Genomic DNA, 24,422 nt, shown 5'->3' with positions numbered 1-24,422 from the left:
AACTCCAATATAATGCCTTCTTTTAGTATAAGATTAGGAGTAACTATTGATTAGAGGAATACAGTGGAGTAAAACACATTTTGTTCAAAATCTATTTCTTCCTTCCTTGCTTTTCTACTTTCTCTTTGTGGTTTTTCTTCCTTCCCTAATCCCATAATTCTTTTTATATTTCTCTTTTATTGTTATCCCTCCTCTGCTTTCCTGATTTTGTGTCTCTAACTCTCATCCTTCTTCCAGACCCCATCTTCTGGTCATGCCCTTGTTTTCTTACCATTTTCTGTAACCAGTTCAAATGTGCCAAGGCCACAGCAACTACAGTGAAAGCAGCTTATGCCATCTCCAGTAACTCAGCTTCAGGGCCTTAAAATGAGAAGTAAAACCAAATCTCCAAGTTAGTGTCAATTTTGGGCTTGTGGCTATGCAGATATTTGTACTTCATTTGGTGTTCATTCTTTAAGATCGCATGTTATCATTCTAAGATAAGCACTGTTATATCTGTCAAGTAGAAGGGAGTTTAAGGAATATTCAGGAAGAGCATACTTTTGGAGTTTTCATTTTAAATTTAAGTCACCTTTGACTTTTTGCTTTTAAATTTACATCTAAAAAGTGTTCAAACTCTAAAGTGAGTTTAAATCAAATAAATGCTGACTGAAAGCTAGTTACTTAAGTTTCAACAAATTTTCTTCTAAATAATTAATTAGACGTCATTTATAACACTTTGAAACATCTTAATAAATACAGTAGTTATAACAGCTCTACAATTTATTTTTTTTTAATGCAAAAATACATAAATTAATTTACTTTTACTATCAGTCTGGATTTTTAAAGAAAGAAAAAGATGCTGTTAAAATAGGGAAATATTTTTCTGAGAATTCCTGCCTGCAGGAAGTTAGTGATTTATTGGTACTCATAGATGCTATGAGTGGGTTTGAGATAGTTAGCTATGAAATCTATGACTACAAATGCATCTGACTGCAGACTTCAGGTCTGAAAAGGAATTTCAGCATGTGCATGCATAATTGATTCAGCACATTAGAATGTCAATAGCGACATTCTGAAACAAGTGGTAATGGGTAATTTTAAGAGGTGCTAGGTGTTCTACCATGGTAAATATGTAACATAGAAAGATAGAATATTTGCTGTAGAGAAAGCTTTGTTTCAAATACTGTGTTTAAGCAGAAAAACTAAGTCTTGAAATGATAAATATTGCACACAATAATTAAATGATTGGCAAAAAAATTACACACTTTTTACTTAAGGGTTCTAAAATAATAAATTTTCAAAAATTAAAGGATAATAAAATTATATGTAGTATCATTTTGGCAAATTATATATTTTATATTAAATATATAACACAGAAAAAACCCCCATATATCAGCCCTTTAAGTAGTGAAAAGTGTAGTAAATGTTAAACAAAATACATTCTTGTTGATTGGAAGGAAGAGGAAGAAGAAAGAAGAGGAGGAGGAAAAAAGAGTAGGAAGGAAAAGGAAGAAGAGGAAGAAAAAGGAAGAGGAGGAGATTACTGGATACCTAAAAGCATCTATCCATATCATGACCCTTTAATACTTTTGTAGATATGTTTTTGTTACCTTCAGGTTCCTGGCCATAACTTGAAAGCAGACACCAAAATGCTGTGCCCTTAGCGCTGTCCTTTCATCTCTTCTGGCCTGGAGCAATAACACCATAGAATTTATATCTGTATCATTGTCCTTCTGTTCTGCTAATCTCCCTTAACAGGGCTGTAAATAACACCACTCAGATTCCCTTTCAAATAAAAAACTAACTGAAAAAGAGAGAGGGAAGATCTGCAAATAATTCCTCCCAAGGCCATGACCTCTTCCATCTATCACAAGCAGAGCAGGTAGATAAGGAGGTTTGATATGAAAGCAACCATTCTGAGTGACTACATGTTAAATCAGCTTGTAGATGAAGCTTTGACAGGCACTGATATGAAGGGCTGGTAGAAGCCACATGAGGACTGTGTAGTACTTATCCATTATTTTCCTGTTTTCCCAGGGTTTTTGGAGAAAGGAGAAAGGATGAAAATCTTCCACCTCTATAAGAAATTCTTTACTCCTCTCTCAGTCATGGCTGTGCAGCTCTTCTGAAGCATTGTAGTGTTCTCCAGCCATAATATTTCTCTCCATATAATCTTTTACTTCAGAAAAAAGACACTGGGTCATACAGCTAACAGCTGAAGAGCTAAGTTTTCATTAATTATAATTTCAAGTGTTATTTTGGACTTGCATCCAAGTATAAATGGCTAACATTTTATGCAGTTTCCATGTTAACAGATAATTAATGGCATATCTAATAAAAAAAAGATAAAATTATTAAATTCATAAGGACATTTCTTTGATGTATAGTTCAAAACTTTCTATGCTTTTTTGTGATGCTGTATTGAACCAATATGACCTTTACTACAGTCATCATCCCATTACAGAAATGAGCAAACATGGGTAGTAATAAAGAAAATTTCTTATCAACAAACCCTGCCACCCAGAAAAAAATGTCAGATTTTACATACTTTTCAAATTCGTCTGTTTCAATCGGTTGAAAAGATCGCACCTTTTAATCTTATAAATTGTGTCTTTGCAGAAAACTTCTGTGAAGAAAGTAATAGGTATATGCAAATAGAGTTTTAAGCTTCCAGCATGACTGCTTCCAGGCCTAATTTTAATTCAGCTCTTTAGAGTCAGAATATGTGAAGCAGAGTAAAATGTCAAATTTTAGGGCTGACTACTTTGCCTGAATTATGACAAAGCAGGTAAGAATATTAAACTTCAAGTTTTTGTGCTGCTACACTAGTATGTTCATTCATGAAATCATACCCTGTCCAGCTGCTTGCTCAATTTGGGATTTATATCAGCAGTGCACTTTTAAAATGAATCTCCCACTCATTTCCAATTATTGTGCTTGACTTCATGTCATGAAGCAGTATCAGAAACTGTGAAGTGGATTCTTTTTGCACTAGTTATGAATTGAAGGTGAGTACAAGATGAAGTCCAACTGCTAATCAACATTCAGTCCACATAAGCTGATTATCAAGTAGTCTGAGTAACCCACCTGAAACACATGTATTGTGGATGTTGCATTCTTGGCACCAACAGTTTTGCTCTGCAAGTCTTCTCCCCTGGGGCTGTACTACTAGCTTACGCAGACATGACTTCAATCTTCTGAGTTTGAACTTTGTCTTTTGGCAGTCAGCCTTGTTCTTGGGATTTAATGAGGAAAGTGGGCATACTCCCTTATAGTCGAAGCAGCTCAAGAGTGATGCTCAAAATGTAGAAAATAACCAGAAGCTTAGGTACACTATAGAATGGGATAAGAAAACCCCAGCAACAGTGTATGTTTCTCTTTTTTTTTTTTACACAGAACTCATTTTTGGTCTGACTTGAACAACCTTAAAAAATTGCACAAGTTGTAAAGTCAGAAATAAAGGCCCATGTGTGTGCTGCATGGCTTCAATATCACTGTACTTTGAGTGTTATTAGGAAAGGAATGAGACTACATCCTGAATTCTTTAATTTCAAAAAAATAAGTGAATCCTATATTTAGCACTTTAATGTAACCTTTTTTTAAAAACATATAAACATATAGTCCCATGAATTTACATCTGTTAATTACCTTTTAATAAATACAAGATTTACATGTATCATATGAAACAAAGAAAAAGGCTATATGGTGTATCTAAATCTTCCAAATAACTCACTCAGACTAACATACAAAGTTTGGTTCTTAGCTGAATTAGAGAGATATACTATTTGTGTCTAACCTCTTTCTTCTTTTGTGGCTTTTTTCTTCTGTGTTGAATTGCAACATCATCTTTGAAGATATTATTACTGGAATTAATTACTTTGCCATATATCAGAAGACTGGCATCCTGAGATTTGTTACATCAAAGGATATTGACTGAGAAGACAAATAATTAAATGAGCCATAACACAGGTAAATGATACTCTTGGGATCAAAGGGATCCCCTATAAATACTATGTACTGCTCCATTCTGCCAGTCATAGAAAATGTCATTTGGTTGCAAAGGCTATAGTGAGGTGGCTTTTGTCAGTCCTTCAAAGTGAGGTGTTTCCAAACAGGATCTTCCTGTTTATTTTCCTTGTTTGCTAATTATTCAGAAAATACTAAGATGAATTTGAGACTTGGTCAAGTGTCAATTCGTATGACATGGGTATGTTAGTACTTGTGGGCCAGACTTCTGAACTACTTCCAAGTGAAAGAGAGGACAGTTACCAGTAGTCTGTAATGGAAAAGGATGGAGATGGCTGACTAAGAATTATCTGGTGCAAGAAAATAGCATGCTAAAGGTATTACCTTTAAATCTTATATTAAACCAAGACCACTATTTTTAGTCTTCTTTGAAAGTGAGTTAAGCTAAAGATGTAAAATTTCCCCTTCTTTTAGTGCATAAGTGCCCATGTAGAAAGTTAGTGTAGAGCAGCTAGTGTAGCTGTCCCTTAGACTGTAAGAGCTGGGTTGCATAGAAATGCTGTGATGTGCCTTCTTTAAGTATGTTTTCCTAAGAATCATGGTTATGCCTGTCAGTGCCTCTGTCCTCTCTTTCTTTACTCATACCTTTCTTTTTTTCAATATAAAGACCCTATTCAGCTGTCAGGGTTAATACTTTATGTATCATTAGCTTTGAACTAGGTTGCATATTTCACTGTGGTGCAAATAAATTATGAAACTAAAAATGAAATATTACTAAATGACTCAGTACCAATAATCAAAATCTATACATGTTGCCTGAAAATATAAAAATATTTCCATTCAAAATGAAATGGAAGTCTATAGCTGCAAGATTTTTTGGAAGATCTATGAAATACTTTCTATTATAGTACAACATATATTCAGGTGTACATATAAATAATAATCTCATATGGATTTCAACTGTTAATCTACTATATAAAAGTTCTATATGGCTGCAATGATAATCTGGTATGATTAATTCTTTACACAATTTCATGTAAAATAATTGCTCACACAACTTTTTTTATTTTTATTTCTTAGTGTTTTTTATTACCTCATTAAAGCTCATGGCTTAGATCCACCTTTTTGGTAAGGTACTTTCCATTGCTTTCTGAAATTAACTTTCTCAACTAACAGTACTGTTTCTTTTCTGCTTCTTACTGTTAATAACCTAATAAAGCTTAATAAGAAGGACAACAGTCAGAAGGAACTATTCCTGTCAGTCAGTGCAGAAATAGTACACTTCATGAGTAGAACTAAGGAGTAATAACCGCTAAATCTCAGAACAAGAAAATATTTACTTCATGTCTATGTTATGCTTTGGAAAGGGTTACTTCCCTTATGGGGAAATTACTCTTATGAGAATTTTTAATAAAAAATTAATTAACTTCAGTCCTGAGGATGTGGCCATTAAGCTGAACAAATCACTTCCAAAATTGCAGGTTCTCTTCCCTAACACGTGACATGAGTAGGAACGGGCTAGTAAGTCTAAGTTTTTCCCTAATTGAATTCAACTGTAAAAATCTTCCTGATTTCAACAAAACTGGATTTACATCATTTGAAAGACATGTCTCATGCCAGGATCTTTACTTGGGTCCTCTACATCTGGAAAACTTTACCGTATGTCACAGAACTAATGGTATTAAAATGGCAGGAGAAGGAGGATACTCATGAGGGGCTGAAATTACCTTCAGGAAAGTGTACAGCTGTTCAAGGTGGTAGGTCAAGGTGTTGCTCTCTTACAGAACGTAATAGAGCATAATGAGAAAAATATCTTTGAATTGTGCATAATAACAGAAGACAGCACAGAATTTTAGTCCAGTAGTGTGTAACTGTATGCTCCTAGTAATAGGCCTTCTACCTCTTTAACTGTGTGTGCATAGCTGCTTCCTATTTCTTAACAGTTAGGTAAGTAATTAGGTGAGGATTCTATGATACCTTCAATGTTCCAATGGTTATACCTACAAATCATTAAAATTAGGTTTGTTGTGACTGGGCAATAACGTAAGAAGTGTTTTTATCTCTGTATAGTGGTATCTGCCAACATGTCTGGGAAAGATTCAGTCTTTGCCTGTACAAGAATGCTAAGTTGATTTACTATGGAACATTTTTAAAGTAATACAGCTCCTTTGTAGATATTCTTATTTCGCAGTAGTTTCTACATAGTTCAGCTTAAACAGTTTTGCAATCAGATTCTTAACTAGGTAAGTGTATGGTGATCTGTTCAGAGGATCTCCTCAAGCGGACAGACATCTCTTTCTAGTATTTATTGTTAGTTTTTTGTCTTAAGAGAGCCTTCAAGACAAAGTTGAAAAACATCTCAGCAAGGAAAGTAGGACATAAGCTGCTGAAAATATAGATTGAGAAGGTACACATAGATGTTTTATTTTTTTTTAATACTGTAATTTAATTAGTACACATGACATTTTTCAATATACGTACTGTGCTGGGAGGTTGGTTCTGTATATCTTCTATTAATTAAGAAACTGGAAAGTTCGCTTTAGTTTTGGTTACGATGTATACAAAAACTTGGACTGTAACTGCCAAGAAAGACTGAATGTTCATGCCTGATCTGGCTCTTCCAAGCCACAATTCTGAGTTAAATGCTCTCATATCTTTGAGTCAACATCTAATATTTTTTTTCCTTGCTGTGTCTCCCTCTAAACATGAGTTATTTTGGACAAGAATATTGGATTAGGAACAGTGTTTTCTTTTCAATCAAAATGACTGCTTTGTATATTAAATGTCATCAAAACAATAATTTAAAAATAATTAAATTAATTAAACCCCAAAGAAACAAAGTTTATGATGAAATACAATTTCCTGTTACTTTTAAATAAAAAGTGTTAGAATAGAATGACTTGTAAACAGCTCATGAAACCACAAATGTCTAGTAGAGCATTTTCTCATAGAAAGCTTTGTTTACATAGAGATCTTCCATTAAATGTTTTTATATGACGCTTGAAGTTAAAACCAATTATTTCTTCTGTTATGTTATATGTTCTTTAGTTACTGAAGTAGAATTGGCTTGAAGGAAATTATTAAAGTAGTGGGCATTTAAAACATGATTCAGTCTGTGGGTGGTTTATTTGCTATGTTGTATATGTTCTCTGAACACAAATTTGCAAAAATAATTTGATGTTTAAGCAAGGCAGAAGGTATTTGTAGCAAACACTATTTCAATAATTTTTAAATTTTGCTACTTTTTAAGCTTTACATATTATTTTTTCGCTAGTTTGACTGTGATTTCAATACATTTAATGAGCTCTAGGAAGGTTAAAACAAAAACCAAACAAACAAGGAAAGAAGATAAACCTGAACTTGTCTTATCAATAGTATGTACACTAAGAGTAACAGTTTCAGGGATTTTTATTACCAAGCCATTTAAAACAATGTAAGACTTTTTTCTAATTTTATTTGAGAAAACTTTGCTAGAATAAAATTAAGTGGTTTATTATTTAATCTGTTATTTAAAGTATAGAAAAAAAAATTTAATACAAAGCTCTGTGAGCCACTTCCCTTGAAAGACAACAGCTCCCAATGAAGTCCTGCACCACAGACATTTCCATGTGCAAGACCAAACTGGACTCTTCTGAATGGTGGTTTTCTTTCAGTTCAGAGTTAAACAGGTACTGGCTGCTGAGGGTCTTTTTCTTCCCCAGAAGCAGGATGTGACCAATCACTTTTTAACTCACTGAGGGAATTGGAATGCAGCTGGCCATGAGACATCACTCCCGAGCTCTTGCTCTGCACTTACTATCTTGCCTTTGCAGGTTTCTGAACCAAGCTGCAAGAACTCAGTGGCAAAGTCTAAATGAGGCACAGGCTCCCACTGAGTTCCTACAAACAAAGCAGAATGTCTCCTGAACGTGTTGATATTTTCTGCTTATTATAAAAAGAGAAGAATTATATATTTTACTGTAGGAGGCTTTGACAAGGGCCAAACTGGACATGTGTTCCTGGAATTGTCTACCATTACCAAAAAGCAATGGTAATTTAGATATCAGTTTTCATAGGGAATTGATTTGTTTTGGGAAAATAATTTTTGTGCTAGCACTGTATACATATCAGACTTGGCTGACCAATAATGTCATGACAAAATATACTATCCTTCCGACAAATGACTCTAGCATTGATTCAGTCGTGGATTAATATGCAGATTGATTAATTTTTAAATTAGTGGTCAATATCAAAAGAAGGTATTCTCTTTACTTTGCTGAAAAACTCTGACAATCTGAAAGCAATACATCATAATTGGGCTTCTCAACAACTGCCATCTGAAGCTTTGTGATACAACAGGGTCAATTTTGTCATATTTTCATTCATGTTACTATGGTGAGGAACAAAATAACTTCTTCCCTGTATGTATTATACCTTAAAGTCCATACCAGAGCTCTTCCAGTCATCTCCTACTATGCAAAAGGGAGTCTTCTAACAATTAATCTATGAGCTACTTTGTCCTTCCCCTTGGCTTCTTTTTGCTTCTGGACAGAAGAAGCAGTGTGGGTATGGAATTGGTAGTCGAGACCTAAGGAAATGGGTAGGATCCAAAAACTGGATAACTGCAGAAATCCTTTGTCTGTAAGGCAAGAAAGACCAGTTTCAACCTCAGGCTTAGAAGTTCAGCAGATCTTCTGGACTTAGGGAAGGAAGAGGTATTGCTTAGCCATACCTGCTCTGTGAAGAAATTGAAGACTTCAGTACCAAGGCATATTTGAAAAGCAGCAAATCAACCTGATTTTTGTAGAGCACACTATTTCTAAATATCTGAAATCAAAGGTAATACTTGCATATAGATGCCATTACACTGGAGAAATAAAAAAAATTGCCTGGTACTTTTCAGTCATCCTCAGCAGCTTATTATGTTAATGTAAACTAAATAACTGTTATAACAATGCAGTCTTATTATACAAAAACCCATTATCTTCCTATGTTCTGTTGACTGAACAGATAGAAAAGTAAAGACACAGCTGTTAAATATTCTTTATACATGACTGAAAAGTGGTGAAGAAACCAAACATAACTTCTGAATGCAAAGTTTCTCCTTTGAGAATTTAGAGCAGATGTGCTCTGTAAAATAAGCCCTGGTAGTTTTATTAAGGCCATGAAGTGGGGTTGTAAAAAGGTGCTGAGGCAGCTTCATGGGTCGTGGTTCATTAACTCTAATTGTCACGTCTGGATTCCGTCTGATGGATGATCAGGTCCTTCCTTTCTCACATCCGTTTTCTCACTGTCTTCAGGTGACCAGCTTCCAGAGCTGCCTCTTTCAGAAGTGTTTCCAACAGTGGACCTGGGTAGTATTCTAAACCACTTCAGTCATACTTGAACATTTCTTTTTCTTCTTGGATTTGCTCCTTTTCTTGTATCCTTCCTGTGCATAGTTTTCCTCTGGAGAGAATAAAGCTATCATTAATGAAAACATTTTAGATTTTGGAGAGATTATGTTACATAAAATTTTCCTAATTGAGAAGACTTATTTTTGAAAGTAATACAATTTTTACATAAATTAAAAATAGAAAATGCAAAAGGCGTATCAGCACCAAGTGCCTTCTGATTTCAGGCTTGATATAAGGGAGTGAAGAAGCAATGTTTTACATACCGCCCACGTAAGACAACCATATTATTTACAGTGTGTGGCCATCTGTGTGTTTCCCAAGTTCTTGTTTTTTTTATTAGAATTAACTGTGAACCAAAACCAGGCAGTGGAAAAGATGTGGAATAGGTAAAGAATGTTCCTCCCTTTATTTCAAGCTGCTTGTGACTGAAAGTTGTGTCATGATTGTTTGGAAGAAGAAGGAAATTTAAATAATTGAATTAATGGAAATAATTAAAGTAATTAATGTTTTCAGACCAATGTCAAATAGCATTTCTCTTTTTAGCAGTGAATACATTTCATATGTGCATAGAACTACCTGTTTTCCCCACTAAAAATAGTCAAAAAAATTTCAAAGCTTGGAATTTTTTTAGCAAGTCTAATTCCAAAGCATAACTAAAACCTCACGTCATGGTAGCAGAAGGAATAATCTTTCATTACCATGAGAGATTACAATTTGGTTGGTTTTCAGTGTGGTTTAAGTACCGCTCTTTAAAATAAGTAAAAAAAATAATAACATTTTTTCAAATATTTATTTGATTGGTAGTAGGGAATTTTTTGAAATTGAGAAAAGATCTGTAAATCTGAACATATTTTCTGAGTTTATAAAATCAAAGTCTAACATTCCATAAGTTTGTATTCAAACCATCTTTAGTTTTATATCCCTGATATACTGTGCCAAAATAAAAAATCAATAAACTCTAAGCATGTGAAACAGTTGCAACAGTTCACATGTAACTGGTTTTAATTTTATTGAGTTGTAGACCCTAAAGCTTTGAAAAAAATTCTATAAATCCATTTTGCCATTAAGTGCACACAGATAACTTTCTAGAACTTGCCAGCACTAAATATCTGTAAGTGTATTTATGTTTTCATTTTTTTTTCCAAGTATATTCAAATTTTGTTAATGAGTTTTTTCCTTCAGAATGCCACCATCAGGGGGTATGCATATCAGAATTGTCTGATAGTGATTTCTGAAAATCTTGTCAGCATTTCTGTTTCTTTAAAAGTATTTCGAGTATTGTAAAATAGGAAGAAATATCACAAATAAACTGAGTATCCTACTTCCCACTTTTGTTAACTTGTTAAAAAGTTCACTTTAGTTATTGACAAATGCACTTCTATATAGCTATCTATATAATCTGTGACTGTTAGCAGAGTGTTATTCTATTTGTTTGAGTTTATTATATGAGCAGCGTTTTAATACTTTTAGTTATAAACCTAGAAAAATAAAATATGCATAACAAAATCAAACCAGAGTATCTTACCCCTGTTTCAATGTGCCTTGTTACTTTTATTAAAAGAGTCTTCCTATTTTCTAAAAAAAGCTTGGTGCCACTCTATAGTATAAATTTACTAATTTATTCCGAGCTCTCTCTATTTTTTTTTTTTTTTGCAGCCTCCACTTTTTTATTATTTATTCTAGGTTGGGATCAAACTGATCCTGGTTTAGCCATGGTATGGTAAGTTCATTAATCTTTAAGTCTGCAGTTTTCTCTGTAATGTCCATGTGCCTGAGAGCATTAATTAGACATGAGAACTGGTGGATTATTAAACAGCATCTCTGGTCTTTTATATCTCTGGTCTCACCCTACTTTTGTATTTTTATTGCCTGAAAATTGACTTTTCCCCTGCATTTTATCTATAGATAAGGAGCTCACTGGCTTTATTTTCATATATCTTAACTTTGGCATGTTGTGGGCCTTTCTAATTTTCTTTAATAGCAGAAGGAAGTGAGAGGAGCTTAAATGTATGTATAAACAATTTTTATGCAAAACTCTCACTTCTTCAATCTCTAGTGTTAACTTACTTCTTTGGTTTCTACTTTTCCTTTGGGAAGCTCTACTACTTTCCTTCATTTTACAGTTTCATATGCATCCCAGTCCATCTTTTCAGATGTTTGACCTTTATTAGCTGTATAAAATAGAATATAGTTTCTACTTTGATAGCATTCAAATCCTGAAATTCGTCGTTAGGGAGTTACTCCATTTCCAGCTCTTTTCTTTTGGACCACCACTAGTGGTTTTAAAATTGCAGTCTTTGCATAAGTTTAACATACTTTGATATCTGATCTATACAATCTGCCATCAAAGAAAATGAGGCCAACATATATTTGACCTATTGCATAAATTTACAGCTAGGAAAAATATTGTATTCCCTCAGAAGACTGGTGATGCCTTTAGATGTTGTGAAGTCTAGCTTGATTTTCTTTTTCTTTTTATGTTATTCCCTCATCTCCTTCTACTGCTCTGTACTTTCTCCATAACTGACTGGTCCTAAATTCCTTACATGTCTGTGTTCTTACCTTTAAAATATAAACTTTTGGTTTTGCATCCTTCAAAAGTGCTGTTATCCAATAATTAAAATATTTGTCTAACTTGTTCTTTAATTATCCTGTCCTGTATTTGAACTGTTACTAGACTGATGTCTCTGCTCTCTCCCTGATAACATAGCATTGTTCTCTCTCATTTGTCTCATTTATGCTAAGGCCTGTATCAAACACGGCTGACTTATGTTAGCATAACAAGTTCCAGATGAGCCATCCTACCTGTTCATATGGGTGTTCTTAACTTGTCCCACATGCAAGGAAAGTGCTGCTAGTTTGCATCACAGTGAAAGAAGTTTTCAAGATCCCTGTGTTTAAGATACATGAGTGTAAGTTCACACATAGCAGGAAGAGGAATGTAGACTGATTCTAGAGGGAGCAGGTAACAGAGAGTTATAGAAATATAGAATGGAAGAGGGTGCTTGAGATTACCTAATTCTAATTTCTAATGCCTTTGTAATTAATTACCTCACAGTGTTTCAATTTTTTATAGATATTTTTGATATGAAGAGATTACTGAAAAACATGTATGTTTTTGCCTTTACTTTGCCCAATTTTGCCTTTCTACTTTTAATTCTGCCTCACTCAGGGCTAGTATTTTCTCTTTCTCCTGCCCCTCCTAACACATTAGATTATCTTATACTGAAATTACAATAACAATCTCTTAATATTGTTGGGTCTGGGTTTTTTTTAGAACTCTGTTATCTTCCCTCAGGTTGAAAAGTGTTTTCGAGAAGGTTTCTGGAAGTCAGGAGCATCCTTTGTTTTGGAACAGGCAGTAAAGACATCTTCAGTTTAGAAGTTAATAGACTGTATTTTAGTGAAAGTTGCGTGTAATTTAATCATAATGAGGACATATATGGATTTATTGACATTTTAAAATGTGTTTTTAAAATTTTTCTGCTTAACCTTAGGTATCATTCTTATTTAGTAGTGAAATTATCTAGAGAAAGGGTGATTTTATTTTTAGTCAATGCACCAAAAACTTACCTTTGTTATAAACCAGAGGACAGATTTATGGCATTTTCACAGAAATCTACCCCCACCCTTTCTTCCCACTCTGTTATCCAAAAACCAGTATATATATCTGTAATTCAAGGCTATGTAGTGAAGAATACAGGGAACTAAAGAAAAAAAGTAAATTTGAAGTATGTTTCCAGTAGTCCAGCAAGGTCATGCAAAAGCCCATCTAAGGTCACTTGTTTATGTTTCTGCATTTGCCTCTCTACTTCACAGGTGCAGTTCAGCACTGGCCTGATGGGAGTTGCCTGCAGTCTGTGGAGACAGAGGTAGAATGAGAGCTCAGGGGAACAGAAAGGAGCATAAGAGCCAAGCAGAAGCATGAACTAATTTCAAATATCACTCACATTCCAAGTGTTTCTAGGAAGAAAATGAGTCTGAGTGCATGCTCATACATGTAGCTTTGCCATATCTTTAGCATTTTCTAGGGTACAAAGCCAGGAAAGATCCCTGAGATTGGTAAGCCCTTTTCTTTCTATGTTCTTTTAAATATGAATTATCCCATACATAGAAAACTGGGAAGCCTCCACCCTACTCATAAAACATAGTCCTCAAAAAGTCTTTTCTAGACACCACTCACAGAGATGGGGTGCAAGAGTGTCATATTACTAAGGGGGAAAACAGAATTAGTAGACAGAGAACAGGAGCTGGTGGAATAATCTTATTTATTGCCTTCTTCCAACCCAAACTGTTATTTTTTTACTCTGGGAAGGACTCCTTAACCTTGCTGGCACTTACTCTGATATATATATATCTCAGCAACATTTACCTCACAGGGAGAGGAAAATGGTTGTATACTTCTGAGTTTAGTAAAAAAGTCATCCAATCCATGAGTGTTACCCCACAATTCAAAAGCAATCCTATGACAGCAGTAAGGACTTAAAATAATATATGCTAATTCCTTAGGGATTCCTGGGAAAGTCTTAATGTTCACTCTAACTCCCACATCATCAGTTTGAAAACATAGGGTTGTTTTTTTTCTTTCTTTTTTATCCTCCCCTCTAGAGCTTTTCAAAGGTAAATTATTTTCCCTGAGTTTTGCCACAAAAAGGAGTTATTAAACTTTAAAACCTATTTGTTGGGAGGACAGGGAGTGACTGAAAAGCACCCTGGTAATGTTTTTGTGTGTGGGAAGACTTGCTGTAGGCCTATTAGTTTTCTTCAGAAATTTTCTCAAAAAAAGAAAAAGCAAGACAAGAAAACTGTCTTGCTCCTAATGATCCAGACCCATAAAATTTTGTCTTTGATGTTGATGCAACTGTCTTGGAAAACCTCTGTTTCATTCTGATCAGCACCTGACATTGCATGGTCTGCTCATTGTGCCATTTTGGAGTTGAAATCATGAATTCAATCTGCACTTGAGGAAGCAGCAACAAATGATGCTTCCGAATGAAAGCAACTCCTTGGTGTTTACAATGAGTGAATGGGAGGCAGGGAAGAAAAACATTTGTTGCTACAGGGTTTTCCTCTTACCAGGCAAATTACGTAATTTTCACCTTTATCCACCTGTTCCTCTTCTGGCCTCTCTCTATACCTTTAAATATTTTCACATTCCTGGCAACTAAAATTGCATATAAATTGCATTCAAACAAAGGAATCACTATAATTACTTCAAATTGAACAAATTATTTTATTTATTCAACAATTACCTGCAAATTTTCACCTCTAAGACCATGTCTGTGTTGCCATACAGATGATTGTATTTCAGCACTTCCAATAGTTCAATCCAGCCAAGGCTCTATTGTTACTAAGTCTCTGCACCATGGGTGGTCTCATACAGACTTTTTTTCCAAACAGAGTAAAAGGCTCCATATTTCCATTAAGCAGTGATAGTCTGGTTTTAGTAGTATATCTGCAAATTCTACTATAAGCTATACTGGTTCCCCAAAACCTCCACAACTTTTAAGAGAAATATGTATATGTGCAAATATATATTGTACAGAGAAGAACACAAAATATAAAAGTACTTCCACAATAGCAGCTTTAATTCTCTACCATTTTTAAATGCTTCATTTTAAATAATAAAATTTAGAACATAATTTTAATATGGTCTCCCACTTTCAGTGTCTTCAAATGATTCAATGTTTGGATTACTTAAATTTTGAGAATGTCCTATTCTTGTGTTGATCCCTATTAGGTGTAATACTGATCTTAAATACATGTTTTCTATTTTGGCTTTAGAACTAGAAGTTCTTCTTTTGAGCATGAATCATATACAGTTTTATTACTGATTTGTGAAAGGGACAGTCAGGTCAACAAAAGCTTTCTCTAAACTTAAGAATTGTAAAATGCATCCCAGGCATTTTTAAAACTGTTTCAGAAGGAAATTCGTAAGGGAACTTTCAATTAGAAAGCAAGAAATGAGGAAAAGTTGGAATGTACCTCCATCCTCTCATATACCTAAGGATATCATAGTCACCTACTTGGTTCTCTGATAATATTCTTAGATGAGACATGCTGTGATTGTGGTCAGTCATAAACATGGTTCTGAATGGATTCTGAATCTGAAGCCCAAGCAAGTCTTTCCCATCGATTTCAGTAAACCTCATTTCTAAGTACTGCAAGCAGTAAAAGGGACATATGCCACATACTGAGGGGTCTTAAATGTTCAGGTGATTTTATTAAATTTAAAAACCAGTATTGAAATCTCTGTTGTGAAACCCAAGTAATACTTCTGAAATCCATAATATTGTGTAAAAAGCTGTGTTTAAAGCAGTTATTGAAAAATACCTTTATTTTTGAACAAGAGTTGTAAGAAGCTTACTCTTATGGTTGATTTTAAAACAAGGAATACAAGTTCCAAATTCTCTTTCATCAAATTAACTGAAATTTTACTGCAATCTCACTTAAGTAGGTAGGATATTTTCTGAATATTTTATGATACACATATAGTTTTGGCCTCTTATTAGAGAGATACTCTGAGTATTTTAAAGAGTTTTCACACAGGGCAAGGTCAAATCCTAATGACAGAAGGAACATAGTTGTTACTGAAAAGTGCTGATTGTAGCAAAGTCTAAAAAAATACTAATTACATTATTGTAAACAGTGACACAATCTTTAATAAGACCTGAGTGCAGCCTGAGAACAGTTAGGCAGCTGAGAAAAAAATAATTAAGTGACTGTATAATCTCACAGTGTCTGATATTATTAATTACAAACCCCAAACTGAAAAACCTCAACTTGACTATTTTGCTGGTTTGGCATTTGAAAATATTGACCTCTAAAGTAGAACACATCAAGCATATGAATTATGCTATTGCCCTTTCTCATGGAATGAAACAGATACTAAACTATCGAATGAAGGTCACCAGGGATTGTCCTCAAGATGGTGCAAAGTGTCCCTTTGTGACTAAGGGGAGGTTAAACATTAGTTCCCCAGGTTTCCTTTTGCAGATCTAGCACTGTTTTTATATGCTTTAATTTTCTCTTATAAGAGCAAGTACATAGCCAAGTCTCTTTATTCCTGAAATTATACTTTGTAGTTAATATGCAGGTGAGGACTTAGCTGGTGATTTAGCTGGGATGAAAATGTGTGAAAAACTTTATCAGGTCATGCAAAGTATTTTATTTAAAAATTATTCAGGAATTCCTAGTAAGCAATTAAGAAAAATTGCATTTCATGATTAGATTTTCCTTAGTATTTGGTTCTGCAGGGTAATCAGACTTATTGAATATCATGAAACAATGTTACTCTCTTTCTTTCTTGCAGTGCTCAGGACTTGGCCCATACCCCTTTAATGTAAAGTAGTAGCTGATGTACAACATTCATTGTTCCCTTTGACTGTATTTTGGTAGTTTTAATTGATGTCATTTTTCTAGGCATAATCTGTTCTTTGTAAATGTGTGATCATTAAGCTTGCTTGAGCCTTTACTTTTGTAAGAGAAATAGAAAGGATTTTGTCTGCAGACTTGTGTGCTTGCAGAATTCCATGTGACTCCATGGCCTCACAAGACTTACCAGCAGTTTGTAATCAAAAGAAATTGTCTTTAGAGAAATCATGGAAATATTAAACTTTCCTAATATATAACATACTGAAAATATTAGAAGTATCTTAAACATTTCAGTGGATGCAAGTTCTTGAGTGCCCTTACTCTTTGTACCTATTGCTGACCGGTATGTCAGTACTGAAATCATTACAGAGGTTAATAGTGGAGTCTTCAAAGCAATCAGCTCAGAAACCTTAGTTTTTGTGTTAACTATTCTTAAATATCAAGGATCAAAAAAATCTTACAAATATGTAGTTTCATTCTCATGTTCCTCTTTGGGATGTTTTTTTGTGGGTTGGTTTTCTTTGTTGTTCTTGTTGGTTGGGTTTTTTGGTCAATATAAATCCTATTGTAAGTCTCTGCACCCCACATGAGCAAACTGAAATGCAGTCATCCAGGCACATATGATTGAACTGCATGTACTGCTGGCATCCTTCAGTACCCTATGGTATTGCTTATAATATATAGGATAAAGCAAATTCAAATTGTCACTCCCATGGGATCTAGGCAGAATCTCTGTGTCTTCCTGCATAATGTATTCTTCAGGTAGTCAGCTGTATTCAAAGATAACGTGGCCATCCTGGCTTCCAATGAATTTTATTTAAGTTTTGGCTCTATAGGAGGCTCCTAAGATGTAGACTGAATGATCTCCAGTCTGATTTCACTCTAGGATGGCTCTGCCTGACACACTGCTTTGTTTAGTGTGTGTTGAGCGCATAATAACATTCCCTCTCTACCTTTCCTGAGAAGTGTAGGCCAACAGCTCATGCTACCTTCCGGAAAGTGTTCCAAACAAAGAGTTGTAAGAAGTGTTTGATTAAGATGTTCATCCAAGAGTGAACTCTCCCTGCCTCAAAGCTGCATTTGTTAAATATCTCAGAAAAAGGACTCACCTACCCTTCTAGGAGCAAAAGGCTCTGGAAATTCATGCTGTTTGCTGGCACTTGTGAGATAGCAGTCGGTGATGCCTGTGCCTGTGCAAGAGCTTTAATCCCTATCATTTCACATCCCAGAAAGGAAAGTTAGATGGTAACTCACTTCTATCAGGAGTATTTTATGTTAAAACATAGCAATAATAACATAAGTGTTAATAACATAAGTGTTTATACTCTTCCTACATTCTATGTGTATTTTATATATATTATCTTATGACCAGGTAAATTTTATTCAAGATACTTAATCAGTCTTCAAAGCAGAGATCAGATTCACCCTGAGGTAATTTTCTCATGTAATTAGAAAGCCAGGATTCATCTTGCTTGTTCTCCCTTTTGTGGAGGTGGGCTTACACCCCTCCTGCACAGTGGAGAACTGGCAGCAGCCATTGGAGCCTGTTTCATGATCTGGCCTTATGGACTCTCTTGAAAAGGGTATCTTCATTTGAAACCTGCCAGGATTCAGTGGCTTTAAGCTGTCTCAGACCTCCAAAATCCTGTTTGGCTGGCTATGGTAGAAAAAGCATACTTTTCAGCCTGTGTGCTCACAAAGGCTCAGCCCTTCACGTACTCAAGCAGACAGTAAATGCTAAGACTGGAGAGACAATGAAATTCAGAGCCGTGCTTGTAGCTCACGTCTCTTACTGACTAACCACCCAGACACCTTCTCTTCCATGTAGGTAGTGAGGCACTGAGTTCAGGATATCCCAAGTCCTCACACTGGAAGAAGACATTGAAAAACTCAAATATAGTGTTTAACACAGTCAGTTTGCCACTTCTACTTTCACAGAAGGTTGGTGTTTACCTTATGGCAACTAGAGCTTTTTGAAATACCATTTTTATTATGTGAATCCCACAACTCACTCTTCATGAATACAGACAAAATCCTTCCAGTTTCTGTGTTAGTGGCAGAGTTAAGAGCTTTGCACCAGTGAGAAGGGAGAAGGCACCAGGTTTCTTGTATGAAAGAAGGCATCTCAAAGAATTTAAGTATTTTTAATATAAGTAAATTTTTTAAATAGTGGTTTATTATAGGCAATCCTTCCTTTATTTCCACTATATGTATAGTTTTTTGTGGGGTTTTTTTGTTTGTTTGTTTGTTTTTGGTTTTGGGGTTTTTTTTGAAAAAAAATATAGAGAGAAATAAATTTTCTGGGGAAAAAAGAATTTCTTGCTGGTGTCTTCCTTACTGTCCCACCATTTGGATTATGCTGTGTAAGTAGTGCAAAACAGTAAATTTCTTCAGCTGAAATTCAGTTAGCGCATATGAAATCAAATTTCCCTGAGGCAAAACTATGCTAAGTAAATAGAACTCCCTTGCATGCACCTGTGTTTGGAATAGCTTGTCACGCTATGGAGATATGAGTGGCAAGACAGGCATTTTAATCTTCAGACTTGAGATTTCAATTCTAACAGACACTGTTGAGAGCAAGGCTTCCAGGGAGTCATGTTTCTGGTCTTTGCAGGATAATTCTTCTCCAAGTAGCAGAGCTAGTGGCTCATGGTGACTAGACAACTCCCTCCAGTGGGAGATTTATTGTATAAACTCTACTTGGAACTGTTCTAATGACTGTCTCTCCTGGGCAGCAAATGCATCACAAGCCATTAATGTCTTGCTTCCTTTTACCTTTTTACTATAAATCTGTCATCTTTTATATTTCTTAGAACAAAACTCTGTAAAGTACATTGCACTTTTCTTCAAGAAGCTGTGGTTTGGTTCCTGAGAAGGATACAGATCACATAGTGCAAGAAATTAAAGTCAAGGATTACCTGCTACACCCAAGAAAGAATCAAGACTGCTTCCTGACCATTATTCCTTATATAAGAGCAACAATGGCACTGGAGCATGAAAATTGTGTTCTAAATACATTGTGACAGTGGGTTTAGCCTCTTCTAAAAGGGTGGCAGGAAATATATGCTGCTGCCTCCTTCAGAATGACACACGACTACAGATTCCCAGCTTCCATTCTTGTCAGTTTTTATAGTCTGTGTCTTGTATCTCAGTTTGTGCCAGATGCTGGCCTGTAGGCCTCTAACTGTAAAGAACAATATGTAATGCCAACAAAAAAGGTTTTGTAGCACATGCAATGAGTATATTCTTGATCTTACATCTAGGTTCTCTGTAGGCTTCTGTACTGCTTCCAGTAGCTACTATTGTGCATAGCATAATGATACATGCCTTATTTTAAATTTCGTTTTCTGAATTAAATTTCCTTATGACTAATCTAGTGAAACACTTCTGTATTTTTCTGCAGTGTCCTTCTACTTGTTCTGTGCCCTCTCTTAAGTATCTCAGTTGCCTCAATTACTGAATTAATACTCTCGGATCTCTTTTTTTTCTTTTCTCAGGTAGAAACAGACTTTTGAAGGAAGACATTGTGTTTACATTTCCATGAATTATTGCATTTTCCCAAAGACAGAATAATCTTATAGAACATGCCCTCATTTTGCTGAGGGAGGAAAACTCTGTGTCACTGTAGTGGCACACTGAGCACTGGCTTTTCAGCTGGCACAGGAACTGCTGCTTTGCACTATATGTTCTGCTATACAATGCCATGATAAAATACGGTAATACGAGGTGAGATTGGGACCATTTCCCTCAAAAATTGCTTTACAAGCTTGAGAAATACAGCATAATATTTCTGTTTCTCTTTTTCCCTAATCTAAACAAATAACTGAAGGATACACACTTTGTTCTGTGTTGTGGAAAAAGCAAATGACATGCAAGCTTACTGGCCACAAGAGAAAATAAAACAAGCACAGACATCCTCCCACAATTGTACAACTATCTCCACTTAAATAACTGAACTGAAATAACTGGATTATAAATTAGAATTCCTCTGTAGCCCTCCTTTTCTGTTCAGATAACATGTAAGATGGAAATCAAAGGAAATTCCTTTCAGCTGTGAGTCGAATGTACTGGCCTAGGGCTGTATGAGCATGCTAAAAGAGCTATGAAGAACATCTCACTGAAATATCTGTTTCAGTTAGCTTTGTATTAAGACACGTTTCTAACAAGACACCCATCAGTGTTAGCACAAAGCAGATATATGGTTTTTATTCCCCTGTTGCCACTGCATCTTAGGCAGCAGACTTTCATACAGATTCCCCGCTTTCCAGGTTTTCCTCTAAAGAAGATTTTAAAAACATTGTGGGAAAAGACATGAACATGGTTGAGGGTCTGTTATTGCAGAAGGACATTGCCTAAATTCAGGGGTTGTTTCACTAGCATAGTAAGTGGGATTTGTTCTCACAGCAGTTCTGTCCAAGATCATTGCATACAAGGTGCTTTGAATACCGGGAACATAAGAACCAGGCCTGATGAGGGCACACCAAGGTTTTTGACGGATTTGGTGCCTATGAGCTCTTACATCAAGAGTCTACTCTCATATAGTGCTCAGCAGAAGACTTAGCTTTCTCTTTGCAGACTGAAAGTGTGGCTGTGGTGATAAAAACAGGACAGTGAGAAGCGAGAAGTTCTCATGCAGTTTTGACGCTAGGGAGATGCTGTCAAAGCTACTCACACTACACCTCTGTTGTAAGTTACTGTGGAAGCTGAGGGCAAGGAAGGATACCTAACCTTGTCTTTGTGCAATGGAAGGCATAAGTTTAAAATCAATATGATTCCATTAACTCCCCTTTTTAATCTCGTAAAACACGCATGTCAGTTAGAGACCAGTGAAACAACGTCTCATTTTCAAGTTCATGCCTATGCAAAATTTGTTAGTTGCCATGAGGACTGCATTCCTTATAGCACATGATTCCCCCATCCTCCTTGGAGCTGAGGAGTTGCTGTTCTTGCCATGTCAATACAGTGGACTTCTCCCAGGGAAAACTGCTTGTGTCCACGCTGTCTCAATGAGGTCAGTTCTCATGGCAACCACACTTTATCTGCAGAAATGTGCACTGTTTTTGAACAGTTTCCCCTTCTGCGTAGAAATGATGTAAAATGCAAGGGAGCAGAAGAGCAAGAAAGAAAGCTAATTGACATGCAAGAAGCAAGCACTGCAACACTTCCTCACCTTTAATGCTGTTAGCTATTTTTTCACAAATTATTAGGCAGCCCAAAGTTTTACAATATGACACAAATGTTAAGAGCATTCCATTAGGGTTGCTCAGTGACATGCTCATAAAATAAATATTTTTTTAATACAGAAGTCAAGTTAACACAGAGTTATTTACTGTCAGATATGGCAGAAACCAACAGCCTATATTGCTGTGTGTCTCAGGAGTTTATTTCAGTCACTTTCTCCCTACCTCCTTTTGCTCCCACCTTCTCCAGTTTGAGGAAGCTTGGCAGGAGGCTGGAAAAAGAGAGGAACTCCTTTTTTGGTGGGGAAAGCCAGAGTTCCCTGCTCCTGCTCTGCTCCAGCAGCCCCAATGATGCTTCTGCCAGGAGGGGATTAGATGGCAGGACGGTGGTTGTGACAGTGCTACGCCTGTAACACGGGAATTCTCTGCCTATGGTGTAAGGTTATGTTAAATATCTCCTTTGTAGAACTAGCAGGGCATCTGCTTGGGATTTTTTGGTCCAGATTTTAAAACATTTTGAATGGGAGAAAGACACCCCCTGTACTTTTAATGGCATTTTCACTCTTAAAAGGGAGCAAATACTTGCCTTCAGCATAATGAAAACAAACATTTACCTTGATTACAAAAACATCCTCAGTTTTGCCAGCCTAAGCATCTTATAACTTCTCAGACCATGAAGCAGAACTGCTGCCAGGAGAAAATCCTCCCCTACAGAGGACAGCGACTTACTCACTCAGAGGTTACAGTGCTGATCTCGGCTGTGTGGCACAGCTCCATCTGAGTGAGCAGATCCAGCTCTAAAAGGTCTTGTTCCCATACCTTATCTCAATTTCTATGCTTGTGACTTTTATTGATGCCTTAACTGATTACTCTCTGCCCTTCGTATGCTATTCCTAAACCGGTGTCAGGTACTGTAAGTCTACCAGCAAGATAAATCACAAAACCTATAATTAGAATATTAGTTAGTAAAACCTGTGAAGTACTACATTTATTTTAAATTATTACCTTCTTTGTTGTCATGGGAGTCACTGTAGATAGAAGCCAGGGTAAACAAGGTGAAAATGACAAAAGCCAGCAAGATGAAAGCTAATTCAAGGTTTGTGAAGGGCAGATCCATGAACTGCTACTGCTTTGCCTAGGAAAAAGTGTAAACATTTACTTGCCTGACTGGATGTGGAAAGGGACTGCTCTCAATAGAGTCGTTAAATCTTTACTAGATCCTGGTCAAACTGGTTAAGTAACTTCAGTGGTTAAGAAGGAAACAATACTGCTGGCTCATACAAGAATGTAAGCTCAAGCTCTTTTTACTGAGGGCGCAGTATGTGCTGTTGCTCTGGGGGACATTTAGATCAGTTATTAAAGTAAAGCTGCACTTAACTGTATGTCCATATACTATATTTGGCATGTCTATATATGTCTATATGCTATATTTATTTTATATGTATTTGTCTACAATGCATTTAATAACAGGAATATGTTTGGACTCTGAGAGAGTAATAAAAAAACACTTATTGAAACAGAAAGTATCTGTAATGATCTATAGGATAGCATAGATTTTCTTTATAGAAAAACTCCTAGGATATAAAGAAATCTACATCGTGTGTAGTGGAAAGTTTAAAACACATGAGAGAAAGCCTGAACATTACCACCAAATTACTAATCAAATCCCAATAAATAGTCCAGGAATTCTGAAGTTAATGGAAATTGAAAGTGTTAAATTGCCCACAGGATTTAGCTCTAAAAAGCAGCCTCCCTGAAATCTTAAAACCAAGAAGTCCAATACATTTGTACAGAGTTTTGTGAAAGATCAGAAGCATGTATATAAGAAAACCCCAACTTGTAGTAAATAAAGGGAAGCCAGCACTTACTGATTGCCAGGGAATTGTCTATATATTCCATTGGAGTTTCTTCAAAATCATCCCAGTTCTATAAAATGCGCTGAGTTAATTACTTGAAGCTGGAAGAATCTAATGTAATGTGATTCCCTGATGCTTTTCAGTTGCTGCCTGGCTCGCAGCAGGCACAGTCCACATCAGGCCAGAGGGTGTGACAGTGGCAGGAAAAGGCACAGCTCAACAGGTTTTTTTCTTGTACCTGCCTACAGGATGCTGGTGATGTGGATGCAAACTGAAGCAACAGAGGTTGTAGCATTGCCATTGGGACAGTCAAGACTGAAGTTTGCACATTGTAAATCGTGTTGAATTTTAAGCCTTAGTGAAATATTAACATGGTTGTAAACAAGACTAACAAGTATAAGAAAGAAACTCAGTTCAGTAAATGTATCAGCAAGAATTTTGAAATTCAGATACATACTGATGTAAGCAATAATTATTAGAATGATACAGCTGTGTCACTGAGAACCCAACCTGTATAGATGCAATTTATATGAAAAAAGATCCTTTTGAAGGACCCTACAGATCATGTTGTGAGGATTTTGTTTTCTATAGAGTCTTGGTTTGAAAAATACAAATACCCTTTGTATAAACTAAAGCATCAGTCACTTCTGATTGCATTAGCTACATGTTAATTAAAGGGGATTTCTAAA

The 24,422-nt window shown here is 35.7% G+C and overlaps 1 long non-coding RNA gene across 2 annotated transcripts; it reads right to left on the bottom strand.

Moving 5' to 3' along the window:
- Window positions 1-6,343: 6,343 nt before the first annotated feature.
- Window positions 6,344-23,974, bottom strand: LOC135413143 (uncharacterized). 2 transcript variants are annotated; one of them, XR_010430105.1, is made up of 2 exons: window positions 23,746-23,974; window positions 6,344-9,375 (listed from the first exon to the last, which is right to left on the bottom strand). It is a non-coding gene; the product is annotated as an uncharacterized LOC135413143 (long non-coding RNA). The 2 variants fall into 2 exon arrangements; XR_010430104.1 differs by lacking the exon at window positions 23,746-23,974 and adding an exon at window positions 22,883-23,012.
- Between the last annotated feature and the right edge of the window lie 448 nt (window positions 23,975-24,422).

The sequence above is a fragment of the Pseudopipra pipra genome, chromosome 4 (assembly GCF_036250125.1).
Source record: "Pseudopipra pipra isolate bDixPip1 chromosome 4, bDixPip1.hap1, whole genome shotgun sequence".
NCBI lineage: Eukaryota > Metazoa > Chordata > Aves > Passeriformes > Pipridae > Pseudopipra > Pseudopipra pipra.
This window is presented reverse-complemented; position numbering and strand designations above follow the sequence as displayed.